This window comes from Sander vitreus, chromosome 24 (genome assembly GCF_031162955.1).
Source record: "Sander vitreus isolate 19-12246 chromosome 24, sanVit1, whole genome shotgun sequence".
Taxonomy (NCBI): domain Eukaryota; kingdom Metazoa; phylum Chordata; class Actinopteri; order Perciformes; family Percidae; genus Sander; species Sander vitreus.
In genome coordinates, this window is record NC_135878.1 from 16,509,861 (window position 1) to 16,525,325 (window position 15,465).

General features: G+C 42.7%; 1 protein-coding gene across 2 annotated transcripts in view; it reads left to right on the plus strand.

Moving 5' to 3' along the window:
- The first annotated feature begins 11,912 nt into the window (after positions 1-11,912).
- The window catches only part of runx1 (RUNX family transcription factor 1), a 56,561-nt gene continuing 53,008 nt past the window's right edge, over positions 11,913-15,465 (plus strand). The window contains exon 1 of one of the 2 annotated variants that reach the window (XM_078243442.1): positions 11,913-12,008. The gene's annotated coding sequence lies outside the window, so the exon portion shown is untranslated. The remainder of the gene's footprint in view (positions 12,009-15,465) is intronic. The other variant, XM_078243439.1, reaches the window with a different exon arrangement.

Sequence of the window (15,465 nt, forward strand, 5' to 3'; positions counted from 1 at the left end):
AAGCTTCAGGATTTTACCAGTTGGGAGTGAGAACGATTTGAAAGGTAGTAGGACAGCACTCCAATTTGAAGTTTATTGCCACACAACAGACTTTTCGGACAGCGCCCTTCCTCAGCGTGTGCATAGACAATTAGAAACAATTCTCCACACATAGGTGGAGCTAATCATCCACAACTAGCACATTGATCCCAATGGAGGGAGAATAGAATAGATCTTTATTGTCATTGTTGTCAATGACTAAACACAGTTCAGCACCTCTCAATATGGCAGTTAAATCACAGACAAACAAAAATATGAAATTTAAATAGGAAAATATAAAATAACAACAAAATCAGTCTGTTGGTTCTGGATCTGATTGTCCTTTATCTTTTTCCAGAGGGCAGGGGGGAGAACAGGTGATGTCCAGGGTGAGTGGGGTCCTCTTTTGGAGTCGGCCAGTATATATGTCTCTGAGAGGGGGTAGTGTTGTCCCGATGACATGCTGCAGGTCCTTCCTGTTCTCCTCTGTGCAGCTGGAGAACCACATTGTGCAGCAGTAGGTCAGGAGGCTCTCTATTGCTGGCCGACACAAGTTGGTCAGCAGGTGTTGTGGGAGGTGAGCGTGCCTGAGCTTCCTGAGGAAGTAAAGCCTATGTTGGGCCTCCCCCACCTGATGGGAGATGTGTTTGGTCCAGGTGAGGTCAGCGGAGAGGTGCACACAGAGAAACTTGAAGCTCTCCACTCCCTCTACCTTCTCCCCGTGAATGTAGAGGGCAGAGGGCTTGGTGTGCTTGGATCTTCTGAAATCCACAATTACCTCCTTGGTGTTTGTGGTGTTTAAGTCCAAGTTATTGTGGGAGCACCATTTTGTAAACAGACCTACAACCTGTCCAACCTTAAACACAAACCAAAACTTAAGAAGCAGTGAAACATCTTCATCTTCTTCAAATCTTCAAGGAGAAGACTACCCAGAACCATAGTGAAACTACACTACCAGGCCAAAGAAACCAACATACTGCCCCATGTTCAACAGGAACAGCTTTTACATTTGAGCTACAGCGTCATTTTAGGACTAGATTAGTTAATTAGCATGGAAGAAACAGGATTAGAGACTGTTTGACTGTTACTGGCACTGATAGTGAAACTCTTCATGCTGCTGTCTCTGCCAGGACTCCCTCTAAAAGAGTTTCTGAATCTCAACGGGAGTATTCCTGCTAAAATAAAGGTTAAATGAAACAAAACAAAATAAAATCTTGTATCTTATCAGGCTCCTTAACGAACATAACCCCCAGAACCCTCTTCCCTTTCTCCATCTCTTTCTATCTACAGTTAGCTCCGGGAAAGAACACTTTGAACAAGACAAGGAAGCACTAAATTCATAGATTTTTGAATGGAGTTTGGCGTCACATTGCAAAAAGAATAATGCTATTGAATATAAAGGATTAAAAAATGCAACTACAGCTGCGGCTGGAGTCAGTGTGTCTGTGTGTGTGTGTGTGTGTGTGTGTGTGTGTGTGTGTGTGTGTGTGTTTCTTATCAGCATTGGATCAAAACTCTGTGGCACCGAACCATGATCAATGGGCCTAGACCAGCAGACGCAGTGTGTTCTTGATCTGTACATCACTGTTTCTCTTTAAGTGTGTGTGTGTGTGTGTGTGTGTGTGTGTGTGTGTGTGTGTGTGTTGGAGTCCATAGCGCGGAGCCAGTATGTGACCAGATAATGTTGCATATCGGACTGATTGTAGAAACCTCAACCAATACACATGTCCAGAATTATCTGTGGTGTGTATGTGTGTGTGTGTGTGTGTGTGTTGGTCAATATATTTGATTGTTCCAGGAGTTGTATTAGTGGAAAAACAACAGTGCAGGATTTATTGAGACGAGGAGTCGTGCAGTCTGTGGCTGCATCATATAACTGTCAGGAAACACAATGGGCCGCCACACAGTCAACTCTCCCTTCTTTCTTCTCTTCTTCCTGGGGGAACTAACGGAGAATCTGCATGCACACATCTCGCTGCGTCGGGTTGGTCAACCACAGAATCAGCCTGAATGCAAGAGTTAGATCTTCAAGACAAACACAGGCAACAATATGAACATGAAGTCAAGTCAACTTTATTGTTAATTAAAGCAACAATATGTAACTTTTCCCTCTTCGGTCCCCCTACAGGTTGTCTCATTGGAACTACACCCGCACGAGCTGTAGTTCCAATGAGACAACCTGTAGAGGGACCGAAGAGGGAAAAGTTACATAGTGTTGCTTTAAGACATACAGAGGAATCTAAAATACTCTTCGACCCACGTTGCAATAAGGACACGTACAACAAATATAAAGATAAAATATGAGTAATACATACAAATAAAGATAAAAAGAAAATATGTACAATACAATAAATACAATCTTGCGCGTCAAAAGGAGCCAGTTGAGGTGGTTCAGGCAACTGGTAAGGATGCCCCCTGGGCGCCTCCCTAGGGAGGTGTTCCAGGCACGTCCAGCTGGGAGGAGGCTTCGGGGAAGACCCAGGACTAGGTGGAGGGATTATATCTCCACCCTGGCCTGGGAACGCCTCGGGATCCCCCAGTCTGAGCTGGTTAATGTGGCTCGGGAAAGAGAAGTTTGGGGTCCCCTGCTGGAGCTGCTACCCCCGCGACCCGATACCGGATAAGCGGACGAAGATGGATGGATGACAATAAATACATTCTGAATACTGCAAATGTAAAGCAAAACCAAACCGTATAACTCAGACTCACTACTAAGGTCACCGAACAGTTTCAGGAAACAGCACCTTGAAAAACAGATTGTAAAGCAGAATGACAGAATAAAGTTCCTCGGCAAAACGTCAGTCTGAGTGTGATGGGTTGAGGAAAGTTAGGGCTTCTCCTGTAAGTAATGGGTTACCTCAACAACACATCCAATAGTTGTTGAGAGATTTCCGTGTGGGCCAAAGACGACAGACTCAAGTATATTCACGGCGATTCCTTTACAGGATTGTTCCGTTGCTGCCGGATGTCACTCTTTTCAGCCAGATGTCCGTCCCCTTCCTCTGTCTTTGTGTTGGCGTTCTAACCTCCGGTGGATTTGTGAGGACTATGGTTAACTGCTCCTCAGATCTCTGCAGGGTAAATCCAGACAGCTAGCTAGACTATCTGTCCAATCAGAGTTTTCTGTTGCACGACTAAAACTACTTTTGAACGTACATGTTCCACCAAAACAAGTTCCTTCCTGAGACTATTTTGCAGTGGAACCGTGGCTCCCTCCGGCGCTTAGCTCCGCCCAAGATGATTGTGATTGGTTTAAAGAAATGCCAATAAACCAGAGCACGTTTTTCTCCCATCCAGGAATGCTGTGTGGACTAGCCAGACCTTCCTCCACAGCGCTGTGGAGGAGGGTCTGGACATATGAGACTAACTCGGCTTCCTCTCAATGTTTTGATGTGGTTTCATATGACGGGAAGATGGGCGTGAGTGACATGCGCGTCAGGTGTAGTCTGCTAAATGAAATAATTTTGGCCTTCATGCCCTAATACTAAAGCTCTATTATTTCGCAACAAATCGTATATGAACTGAAACTTTGTTTGTCACAAAGAAACTCTGTTTGTTGCAAAGTTTCCACCATCCAAACCAAGATCCGCATGTCTGGAGTCCACAGTGGAGCAGACACTGATTTCAAATCAATCAATCTGGGACGCTATACAGCAACTGAAATTGGATATGTTTTCCCATTTGAACACGAAAATGGATACTATTCAATCGGGCTTAGAAACAATACAAGGCTCGCTGTCCACACTTGGTGAGCATGTTTCCGAACTTGAATAAAGAGTAAGCTCAAATGAAGACAACTTAACTGAACTACAAAAGCATGTTAAAACACTAGTGAGCGAAAACTTTTACCTCTGTGACAAAATTGAGGATGCAAAGAATCGTAGCAGGGCCATAAAAAAAAGAAAAGAAAGCAGGTTTAGTGAAAACTCTGAGTTTGTTAACCCTGAGATGAGGGAAACAGAAAGGGAAGTTAATCAAACCTGAGAGAGAGGGGGAACTCCAGCGTCAGAGTCAGTTACTACGGTAACTTAACCTCAGAGTCAGTTACTATGGTAACTGAGCCTGTGAACCTAACCTGGTCGGGAGCAGGCTTTCTTCTCTCAGTCTCCTCCCTCTGACACAGCGTGCATTCATTTCCTCATTCATTCATTCAGTCTGTATCAGGCGCATTTTAGACCACTTTGTTATCTGTATGAATAAAAAAAAGTATTGGTTTATTGTTAGGCAGATTATGAAACGTTTTTTTCTCAAACATTGCATGTCTTTTTGTCGACGATCCCGTTGATAAAAAAGCTGTATTAGGCCTACTTCAAAGAGAGTTTATGTCGGGAGATGATATGAGTCCCGACTAGATGTATTTTCATTTCCAGATAACCGATTTGAGAGGTATTTTCTTCACAGTCCATCAGATATGTAGATACCTTATCCGTCCTCATATCACTAACATCCACATGCTTTTATATCCCAGCAGATTCTTTGTGTCACATTGTTTTTTGTAAACAGCAGTTTTCTTTACAACATTAGTGATGCGGATGATATTAGTAAAGCCACTGTATGCAGAACCGTCAGAAGAGTGGGACTCGCTCTGAAACGTTTTTTTAAATGTTTTTGTAGTTGTTCCCTGGACATAAACCAGTGAGAGCCATTAAAAAGAATTAAATGATTATAAATTATATTTCTGTTAATAATCATGGTGCTGCAGGCTCAGAATGGAATTAGTAGTAGCTTACTTTTTCGCCTGCAGGATTGCACCTAAATGAAATTATAGGTGTAATACCATTCCAGTTTTCACCAGTAATATTATAGGTTACCTGTGATTAAATATGAAATTAATACACTGTTAATGCTTACGCATTGACTCGAGCAGCAATTTTCTCCCACACCAATTCTCGCTATTTTACAGCAGCCGCTGTCTTGCTTTTTTAACGAAATACATGTTCAAACTGGCTGTATGTGCACATGAGTTCATGCTGCCTTTTTATTGTGGTGGTGCACGCGCTTAGCACTGAGTCAACCTACTGTTGTAGGTTGAACCAACTCAAATCAGCTGTTCTGGAACCGAAAACTCAGAGTTTCCCATCTCAGGGTAAATCAACTCAGAGTTCAGGGTTAGACTCAGAGTTTGTTAAACCTCCTTCCTGAAATGGACCCCTGTTCAGAAGCCCTGGAGATGCGGAGTCTTTCCTTCGGGATCTTGAGAGTCACTAACAGAATGACTGATTTCACTCAGCTCATCTAACTTGAGGTATAAGACTGATGTGATTTCAATGTTGCTGTTATTTGTGGCATGAAAGGCTTATATATCTCTTGTAGTGAACTCAATTATCTTCATCTGAGTAGTTGGGCCACCTGTCTCTCAGGCCGACTAGCCTAATTTTGGCCATGATAAAAAAATGTTGTTAACGTTTTCTTTGTTGAGCTCCCATGGTTGATGAATGGTTAACTTAACTAGGCCTGCTACCTCTTTATTGAGTTGTTTCTTTTTTTGTCTTGTTTCTTCTTTATTAGAATGTTATTGGCCTATACTCATCTTATTTCATAGGCTACCATTAACGGCTGGGAATTATCCATCCATCCATCTTCGTCCGCTTATCCAGTATCGGGTCGCGGGGGTAGCAGCTCCAGCAGTGGACCCCAAACTTCCCTTTCCCGGGCCACATTAACCAGCTCTGACTGGGGGATCCCGAGGCGTTCCCAGGCCAGGTTGGAGATATAATCCCTCCACCTAGTCCTGGGTCTTCCCCGAGGCCTCCTCAACTGGACATGCCTGGAACACCTCCCTAGGGAGGCGCCCAGGGGGCATCCTTACCAGATGCCCGAACCACCTCAACTGGCTCCTTTCGACGCGAAGGAGCAGCAGCTCTACTCCGAGCTCCTCACGGATAACTGAGCTTCTCACCCTATAAGGGAGACGCCAGCTACCCTCCTGAGGAAACCCATTTTGGCCGCTTGTACCCTGGATCTTGTTCTTTTGGTCATGACCCAGCCTTCATGACCATAGGTGAGGGTAGGAACAAAAACTGATCAGTAGATTGAGAGCTTTGCCTTCTGGCTCAGCTCGCTTTTCGTCACAACGGTGCGATAAATTGAATGTAATACCGCACCCGCTGTGCCGATTCTCCGACCAATCTCCTGCTCCATTGTCCCCTCACTCGCGAACAAGACCCCAAGGTACTTGAACTCCTTCACTTGGGGTAAGGACTCATTCCCTACCTGGAGAAGGCACTCCATCGGTTTCCTGCTGAGAACCATGGCCTCGGATTTAGAGGTGCTGATCCTCATCCCAGCCGCTTCACACTCGGCTGCGAACCGATCCAGTGAGTGCTGAAGGTCACAGGCCGATGATGCCATCAGGACCACATCATCTACAAAAAGCAGCGATGAGATCCCCAGCCCACCGAACTGCAACCCCTCTCCACCCCGACTATGCCTCGATATCCTGTCCATAAATACTACAAACAGGATTGGTGACAAAGCGCAGCCCTGGCGGAGGCCAACTCTCACCTGAAATGAGTCTGACTTACTGCCGAGAACCCGGACACAGCTCTCGCTTTGGTCGTACAGAGATTGGATGGCCCTGAGAAGGGACCCCCTCACTCCAGCACCTCCCATCTCCCGGGGCACCCGGTCATACGCCTTCTCCAGATCCACAAAACACATGTAGACTGGTTGGGCATACTCCCAGGCTCCCTCCAGGATCCTTGCGAGAGTAAAGATCTGGTCTGTTGTTCCACGACCAGGACGGAATCCGCATTGTTCCTCTTCAACCTGAGGTTCGACTATCGACTGAACCCTCCTTTCCAGCACCTTGGAGTAGACTTTACTGGGGAGGCTGAGAAGTGTGATACCCCTGTAATTGGCACACACCCTCTGGTCCCCCTTTTTAAAAAGGGGAACCACCACCCCAGTCTGCCACTCCTTAGGCACCGTCCCAGACTTCCACGCAATGTTGAAGAGGCATGTCAACCAAGACAACCCCTCCACACCCAGAGCTTTAAGCATTTCTGGACGGATCTCATCAATTCCTGGGGCTTTGCCACTGTGGAGTTGTTTAACTACCTCAGCAACCTCCACCAGGGAAATTGACGACAATCCCCCATCATCCTCCAGCTCTGCCTCTACCATAGAGGGCGTATTAGTCGGATTTAGGAGTTTCTCAAAGTGCTCCTTCCACCGCCCTATTACCTCCTCAGTTGAGGTCAACAGCGTCCCATCCTTACTGTACACAGCTTGGATGGTTCCCCGCTTCCCCCTCCTGAGGTGGCGAACGGTTTTCCAGAAGCACCTTGGTGCCGACCGAAAGTCCTTCTCCATGTCTTCTCCGAACTTCTCCCACACCCGCTGCTTTGCCTCTTTCACGGCAGAGGCTGCAGCCCTTCGGGCCCTTCGGTACCTTGCAACTGCCTCCGGAGTCCTCTGGGATAACATATCCCGGAAAGACTCCTTCTTCAGTCGGACGGCTTCCCTGACCACCTGTGTAAACCACGGTGTTCGTGGGTTACCGCCCCTTGAGGCACCTAAGACCCTAAGACCACAGCTCCTCACCGCAGCTTCAGCAATGGAAACTTTGAACATTGTCCACTCAGGTTCAATGCCCCCAGCCTCCACAGGGATGCACGAAAAGCTCCGCTGGAGGTGTGAGTTGAAAGTCTGTTGGACAGGGGCCTCCTCCAGACGTTCCCAATTTACCCACACTACCCGTTTGGGCTTACCAGGTCTGTCCAGAGTCTTCCCCCACCCCCTGACCCAACTCACCACCAGATGGTGATCGGTTGACAGCTCCGCCCCTCTCTTCACCCGAGTGTCCAAAACATACGGCCTCAGATCAGATGAAACGATTATAAAATTGATCATTGACCTTTGGTCTAGGGTGCTCTGGTACCAAGTACACTTATGAGCATCCCTATGGTCGAACATGGTGTTCGTTATAGACAATCCATGACTAGCACAGAAGTCCAACAACAAACAACCACTCTGGTTTAGATCAGGGAGGCCGTTCCTCCCAATCACGCCTCTCCATGTGTCTCCATCATTGCCCACATGTGCGTTGAAGTCCCCCAGCAGAACTATGGAGTCCCCCACTGGAGCCCCATGCAGGACTCCACTCAAGGTCTCCAAGATGGCCGAATACTCCGAACTCTTGTTTGGTGCATATGCACAAACAACAGTCAGAGTTTTCCCCCCCACAACCCGCAGGCGTAGGGAGGTGACCCTCTCGTCCACCGGGTTAAACTCCAACGTAGCGGCGCTCAGCCGGTGGCTTGTGAGTAATTAGTGATCATTCCATGGTTTTCTGTGTATGTGTATAAATTGGATTAGGCTTCACGTCATTCCCTTTGTTGAAGATGCTTGGAATTTTTTCAACACTGAAGTTCTTAAAGTAATTGAATGCAGCACGGTGGCTCAGTTAGCACTTCTGCCTCATAGCAGGGTTAGGGTTAGCAAGAAGGTTCTGGGTTCGAATCCAGGTTGTTCCGGGCCTTTCTGTGTGGAGTTTGCATGTTCTCCCTGTGTTTGCGTGGGTTAGGGAGTTTGCATGTTCTCCCTGTGTTTGCATGGGTTTCCTCCGGGTGCTCTGGTTTCCTCCCACCATAAAAGACGTGCATGCTAGGTAACTAGGACTACAGTTGAAAATTAACACTGGCGCATTTACAGAAATGTTGATTAATGTGCATTGTTCTAATCAATAAAAATAAATAAACATGCCCCTTGGATATCAGTAAGGGTCAAGGGCTGACATTTACCTTGGATTGATGCTGATTTAATACATCTTTTTAAACAAAGAGATAAGGCATGGGAAAAGTACCACCTGTCAAAGGACTTAGCAGACGGGGATGTATATAAATGGTTAAGAAATATGTGCCCAACTAAAACAAGAAATGCTAAATCGAATTATTATAATAACTCTTTGTCTAATAACTTTAATAATCCTAAGAAGTTTTGGAAAAGTCTTAATTCTTTACTCAATAATTCTACTAATAACATTGCTACCAAAGTCAAAGTTAACAATGATATTATCAGTGATCCTTCCGCGGTTGCCAATGCTTTTAATCAACATGTTTTCTCTATTTGTAGCTCACAATGTTCTAACTTCTGGTTAGTCTGGCAGATGAGCTTAGCAGCTCCTTCTCATTTGCTATAATAAATTCAACGACATTCAGCAAGCAATTTCTGAATTAAGGTCAAGCAATAGTACTGATCCTGACAGCCTGGAGATCAAGTTGATTAAGCTTGTGTCTCATGTACTGGCATTTCCTTTATCGGATTTATTTAATTTATTGTTATCCAACTGTGTGGTTCCATCAATGTGGAAGTCTGCCAGAGTTACACCAATACACAAGGGTGGCGATGCACCTGATCTTAACAACTATAAACCTATTTCCATTGTCAGTAGTATAGCAAAAGTGTTTGAAAAACTAATATTTAAACAATTATTCAGATATATTAATGATTTTTCCATTCTGTCACCGAATTAATCTGTTTTCAGACCAATTTTTTCTACAACTACTGCTCTTCTAAAATGTACCAATGATGTTTCATCCTCCTTGGACAATAACATGTTGACTGGTGCAATATTCATAGATCTCACTAAAACTTTCGATATGGTCGATCATTATATGCTTCTTGACAAATTACATGCGATAGGCCTTTCTAAACACTCTCTTCTCCGGTTTAATTCTTATCTTCACTGTAGACGTCAGGGTATCTCTTTTCATGGTTGTGTATTACAGTCCTTAATAATGGAGAAAGGTGTCGCTAAAAGCTCTTCCTTAGGGCCTCTCCTATTTTCTTTATTTATTAATGATCTTCCTCAAATCTGCTCAGACTGTTATATTCATCTATATGCAGATGACACAGTGATCTATACATCTAATGAGTCTGTCTCTAAGATTCAATCCTCACTGCAATCTAACTTTAATACTATTCAACTTTGGTTCCAATCCAACCACCTTCTACTGAATACTAATAAGTCATATATACTGTTCCCCACCAGATCAGCTACATTGAATCAAGATAATAATCTTTCACTCAAATTTTTAGACAATACTACACTTGTACAAGTTGCTTAACTTAAATATCTGGGCCTTTGGCTTGATTCACAACTTTCCTTTAGGTATCATATTAATTCTGTTGTAAAAAAGATCAACTGTAATTTACGAATATTGTATCACTCTATTAACTGTTTCACTCAAGTTATTAGGTTAAGAATAGTGTCACAGTTAATATTTCCTATATTAGACTATGCAGATGTTGTCTTCCAAAACACATCAGAATCAAATCTGAAACCATTAAATGTTGCTTTCAATAATATATGCAGATTTGTGCTGAGATGTCCTTTTACTACTCACCACTGTGGAAAATTTGACTCACTGAACTTATCACCAAAAGCCAGAAGACAGTATCACTGTTACCAGGTTATTTTTAAATGTGTTTACTCTGATTATCCTTCTTACCTGAAGGGATATTTAATTCCATACAGACACAGCTATAGATTGAGACAGACTGAATATCCCTTCTTCACTGTGCCAAACATCTACAAAGAGAATGGTAGACGTACCTTTAAATTTAAAGCCCCTTCAGACTGGAATAGCCTGCCTGGGTCTCTAAAAACTTCTTTGCACTCCTTCAAAACATCGCTCTTTACTTACTTACATGCAAACTGTTGCTGTAAATGTTTTCCTCATGTATGACTGGACTTATGTTTAATATACCCAAATATTTGGGATAATTTTTGTCCTTTACTTTTATTTATGTGTATACATATGAGTATGGGTATAGGCATGCATATGCATATTATGTATGAATGTATGTATGTATGTATATACATACATACATACATTCATACATAATATGCATATGCATGCCTATACCCATACTCATATGTATACACATGCAATATGTTTTATACACAGATTTGTTTTCATTAAGGAGTCAGTGGGGCGGGTGGGGTGGGCAAGACGGGTTGAGGGAGAGCTTTAGCGAGTGTGAATGTACATGTGCTGTATTGTCTTTGTCTTATGTCTCGAGGACCCCCTCGAAAACGTGATGCTTCATCTCAAGGGGTTATCATCCTAACAATATAATTAAAAATGTTCTAGTTGATTTCCTCTAGGGGTCGACTATTACTGGTTTTCTAAGGATGATACTGATTATTAGTTGTTAATGAAACCAATATCTGGAACCGATATGCAGTAAAATGAAAATGTCAAAATTAAGATTTAGAATGTTACAAACTCCAACACAAAAATAATAATAATGAATACATTTAAACAAATAAATAATAAATAAAAACTTTCAACATAACACCCAACAACAGAGAGTCAGATAGCATTGTGGGGGGCGTAAGAGGGTTTGGTTAGGGTAAGAGTAAAACCCTGGCAATTACATTGGAATTTTTTTTTTCCAAAAACCTTGAAAGAAGAAACAGAAATGTCAACAAAGAACCCCCGCCAAAAACATTGGGAAAAAAAACAACCAAAACGTACACAAAAAGTGCTAAAAATGGCGAAAAAACCATGGCGATAACATTGACATAAACACGATAAAGAATCACCCAGAATGACTGCATGTTAAAGCACAACTTTATTTGGTATCTCTGTCATAGCTATGCATCTCTAACACAGCTGTCGTGTTGAAAAACTTATATTTCATAAGAAAGAGAAAAGAATTTCATCATTGTAATGGACTTTTTGGACTATTTCTGCCCAAACTGTGCTCAACATAAGAACTCTGTTCATGTTTGTCATGAGACAATTTATGTTGCTTTGTCGCCTCTGAACTGCAGGGGGCGCTGGAAACACACACACACACACACACACACACACACACACACACACACACACACACACACACACATATTTTACTGCATCAGTGTGTTCAGTTGAGTCAGTGATGAGTAATCATTTACAGGAAGCCGAATGAGTTAAAGGAAACAGAGAAAGAGGGAGACACAGAGAGAGAGAGAGAGAGAGAGGAAACTATTTGACTATGTGAGTACTTTATATGAGCCTATGAACACTGACTGTTTGATTAAAAGGAGTTTGTGAATTGCGTGTGGATGCAAATGTGTGTTAGGGGATGATCTAAAGTTGGTGGGGTCCATGAAAGCCATGCTTGTTTGTTTTCCATGCTTTTGTCATTTTTTTTCAACATTTGTGATGCTTTTTCCGAAGTTTGGCGCCTTTCCTTCACGTTTTTGAGCCTTTTTCAAAGTTTTTTCAGTGTTTCTGTCGCTTTTCTGATGTTGTTATGCTTTTAAAAAAATGTTTTTGTCACTTTGTCAACGTTTCTGTCATTTTTCCCATCTCTTTTTCACTTACTTGGAGACATGTTTGTTTCTTCATCAGAACATTTCAAACTTGATCTTATCAACAGTTGGACCGGGGTCAAAAGGAGTTGGGATTTGCGTGTCAATGCAAACGTCTGCATGTGACTGAGTAATTTAAAGCAGCACCAGTTCGTGTTGATGAAGCCAAATTACTCAACAGTTTGCAAGAAATACTGAGAGCAGATGTTTAACGGTTTTCCAGTAACACGTTTCGAGTCTCTGACAGAACTCTGCTGCAAAAAGCTTCCTAAAACCGGCTGATGAACCCTAAACCTGTCTGTCTTTTCGTTCATTGAGATTTCTGATCAGTTTTCAGTTTGTACAAGCACACAGGGTGATCTCCAGTAATGCATTCTAGGAAATGTAGGGAATCAGGCAGTACAAAAAACGATGAATTCTCTCTCTTTGCACACAGGTTAAAAGTCTCTGACCAGAACGTGTGTGTGTGTGACCATTTTCATGGAGCAATCTAACCTTCTTTGGAGCAGATTTTTTGCTGCTTTACCTTTCTATCAGCGGAACTGAAGCCTGAAAAGTTTTACTTCACAGAACACGGTGAGAGTTGGTGCTTTACCGCTGCCTAAACTAACAACTAACCAGGCATCATCATTAGTTTGTTAGTTTAGGCACACATACACACATGCACACTGTAAAACACTAAAGAGACACAAAAACACAAACTAAGAGATGGAGGCAGCGATGGAGGCAGCGATGGAGGCAGCGGTAGAGCAGCGACTCCCACCGTGTTCTGCGAGGTAAAATAATAGTTTTTATCAAAAGAAGTCTGGTTGAAGAGAGCGGAGACAACGGCTTCACTTCCCTGTCTTAGAAGTCTGTCTGACAGCAATATTAAACTGATATAGATGTTTGTCCAGACTGTAAAAAGCTAGTTATTAGCTACAAACAAGGCTGAAGCTGTTTGGATTATCCTAAAGAAAGCTTTCCAAACTACAGTTCAGAGCTGTCAATATATTGACATTAAGGTTTATATTGCAAACCTTTTCAAGATTTCTTTTTTCAAAAATTTAGTGATGGCCAAGTTTCTCCTGAAATCTTTTCACGCGTGTTTGTGTCCCTGATACTTCAGCCACCTGCTGCTCTGTAGCTCCTCTTACCTGTAATTACACACTGCACAAAAGTGTGTGTGTTGGTGATAATTATGGTGTTTAAGGTAGCGTGGCAATCTTGTTTGAGAGCAAGTCTGCAATTAACGCCAATGATCAGGTTGCTGCACGTGTGTGTGTGTGTGTGTGTGTGTGATAATTAGTGGCGGTGGTGTGTGTAGCTTTGATGTGAAGATGCATAGAGAATGGACAGATGCAGGAGGTGTGTCCACACCAAAAACTCTGATGCAGCGTAGCTTGTTCCACAGACAGAAGGAGAATCATAATACTCAAGTTTAAGGAAGAAGTTAACCCGTTGTAATCACCGTCCCTCCTCTTTCAGTCCTTCGTGCAGCGTTCCCCAGCTCACAGGGGTTTCTAATTTATCTCCTTACCCTCTTTTTTTCATGGATTGTTAGTTACCTAACGTGTTTAAAAGCATGTTGGATAGGGTTAGGGTTAGTTAGCAGGTTTAGTAGCTATCCTCCTCTTTTATTCATCTGTTTGCTTTTGCTTTCATATGTGTACAGCAGACTGACCCTAAACTTTGACGTTTTCTGTAAAAGACCAAGAAAACAAAATGAGTCTAAGATTAACCCAGAGCAGCGATGAAGGAAAATCCTGATTTAGTTCTGTGAAAAAAGAAGAGGGAAACCCGAATGGTTCCAGTAAGATATCGGATAGAAGAAGTTTGCTCTCACATAGCAGTTGTTCACAGCTTCTGCTGGCTGTTGAGCGTTGCCGTGTGAACTCATCTTTTTAGTTAGTGAATGTGAAGCCAGTAAAGTCTGCTGATCTCACGTCATTGAATGGTTTTTAAGGTTTACATGAATCCATTTCAGACCAGTGAATTGTGAATAATTTTCTTTTAATTTCCCAAGCAGATTAATTGTGAGTTAAGTACGGACAATCATGTGATTGATCGCACTTAAAGTTTGTAATCTGTTGACAGCCCTAATACTTCTTTCTTTGTGTAGGATAAATAGTTTTCCTTCATTGTTTCAGGTTTATGTGTAACTCTTTTTGTGTGTGTGTGTGTGTGTGTGTGTGTGTGTGTGTGTGTGTCATTTAGCCCTTAACCCATTAGTGATGTTGTATCAAACACTTTACAAAGTCCATGTCAAATAATCAGCTCATAAAACTGTTAGCTCATTGAAGACGTCGTAATGTTGTTAAAGCCATCAGACACACACACACACACACACACACACACACACACACACACACAGATCATTAGATATTTTGTGGCATTGCTGTAAAATCCCTTATTATGTCATAAACACTCTGAGAGCCATCGTGATAACCGGCCGTTACGTCGTCAGAGCTGAACGGCCATTAAATTTAGTAATGATGTCATAAAAGTGGAACCCACGTGATCGTTAGCAGCAGCGTTAGCTGTCGTTAGAGGAGGATTATGTAATATATATATATATATATATATATATATATATATATATATATATATATATATATGGTCATAAATTGGTCATAAATTCATCAGGCTGTGTCTCCTCGGGGCTGTGGATGAGAAGAGGAAACATCTCTTTCACAGCAGGAAACTTGAACATTGAGAATGAAAACTGTTGGTTTAACCCTTCCAGGACTGACAAATACTTGTTCATGTTACCGCCAAATCCAAACGCCAAACCAATGTGTTTAATATGCAATTTCAATCAGGAGAGACTTAGTTTGCAGATATGCAAAAGATGTATTGTACAAATGCATAATAAAATGTACAGAGTCTTTGGAGATTAGACTCCATCGTTGTAATACATCTTTTGAAGGGGTAGAGAAACAGGACATAACCCCCAATGGAGTCTAGACACCGGAGACCAGACAAAAGGAGCAACGTAGCGGTCAGCCGGAGGAAAAAACGATGACCGGAGGCGGCAGGGGAGGTGGAGGGTTGAGCGCTTTGCCTGAAACGACAGATGACAGCACAGGGAGAGAACTGATTTAAAGCAGAGTTTTAATGTTGTGATTGGTCCTTGGATTCATGACCCAGTCTGATTGGTT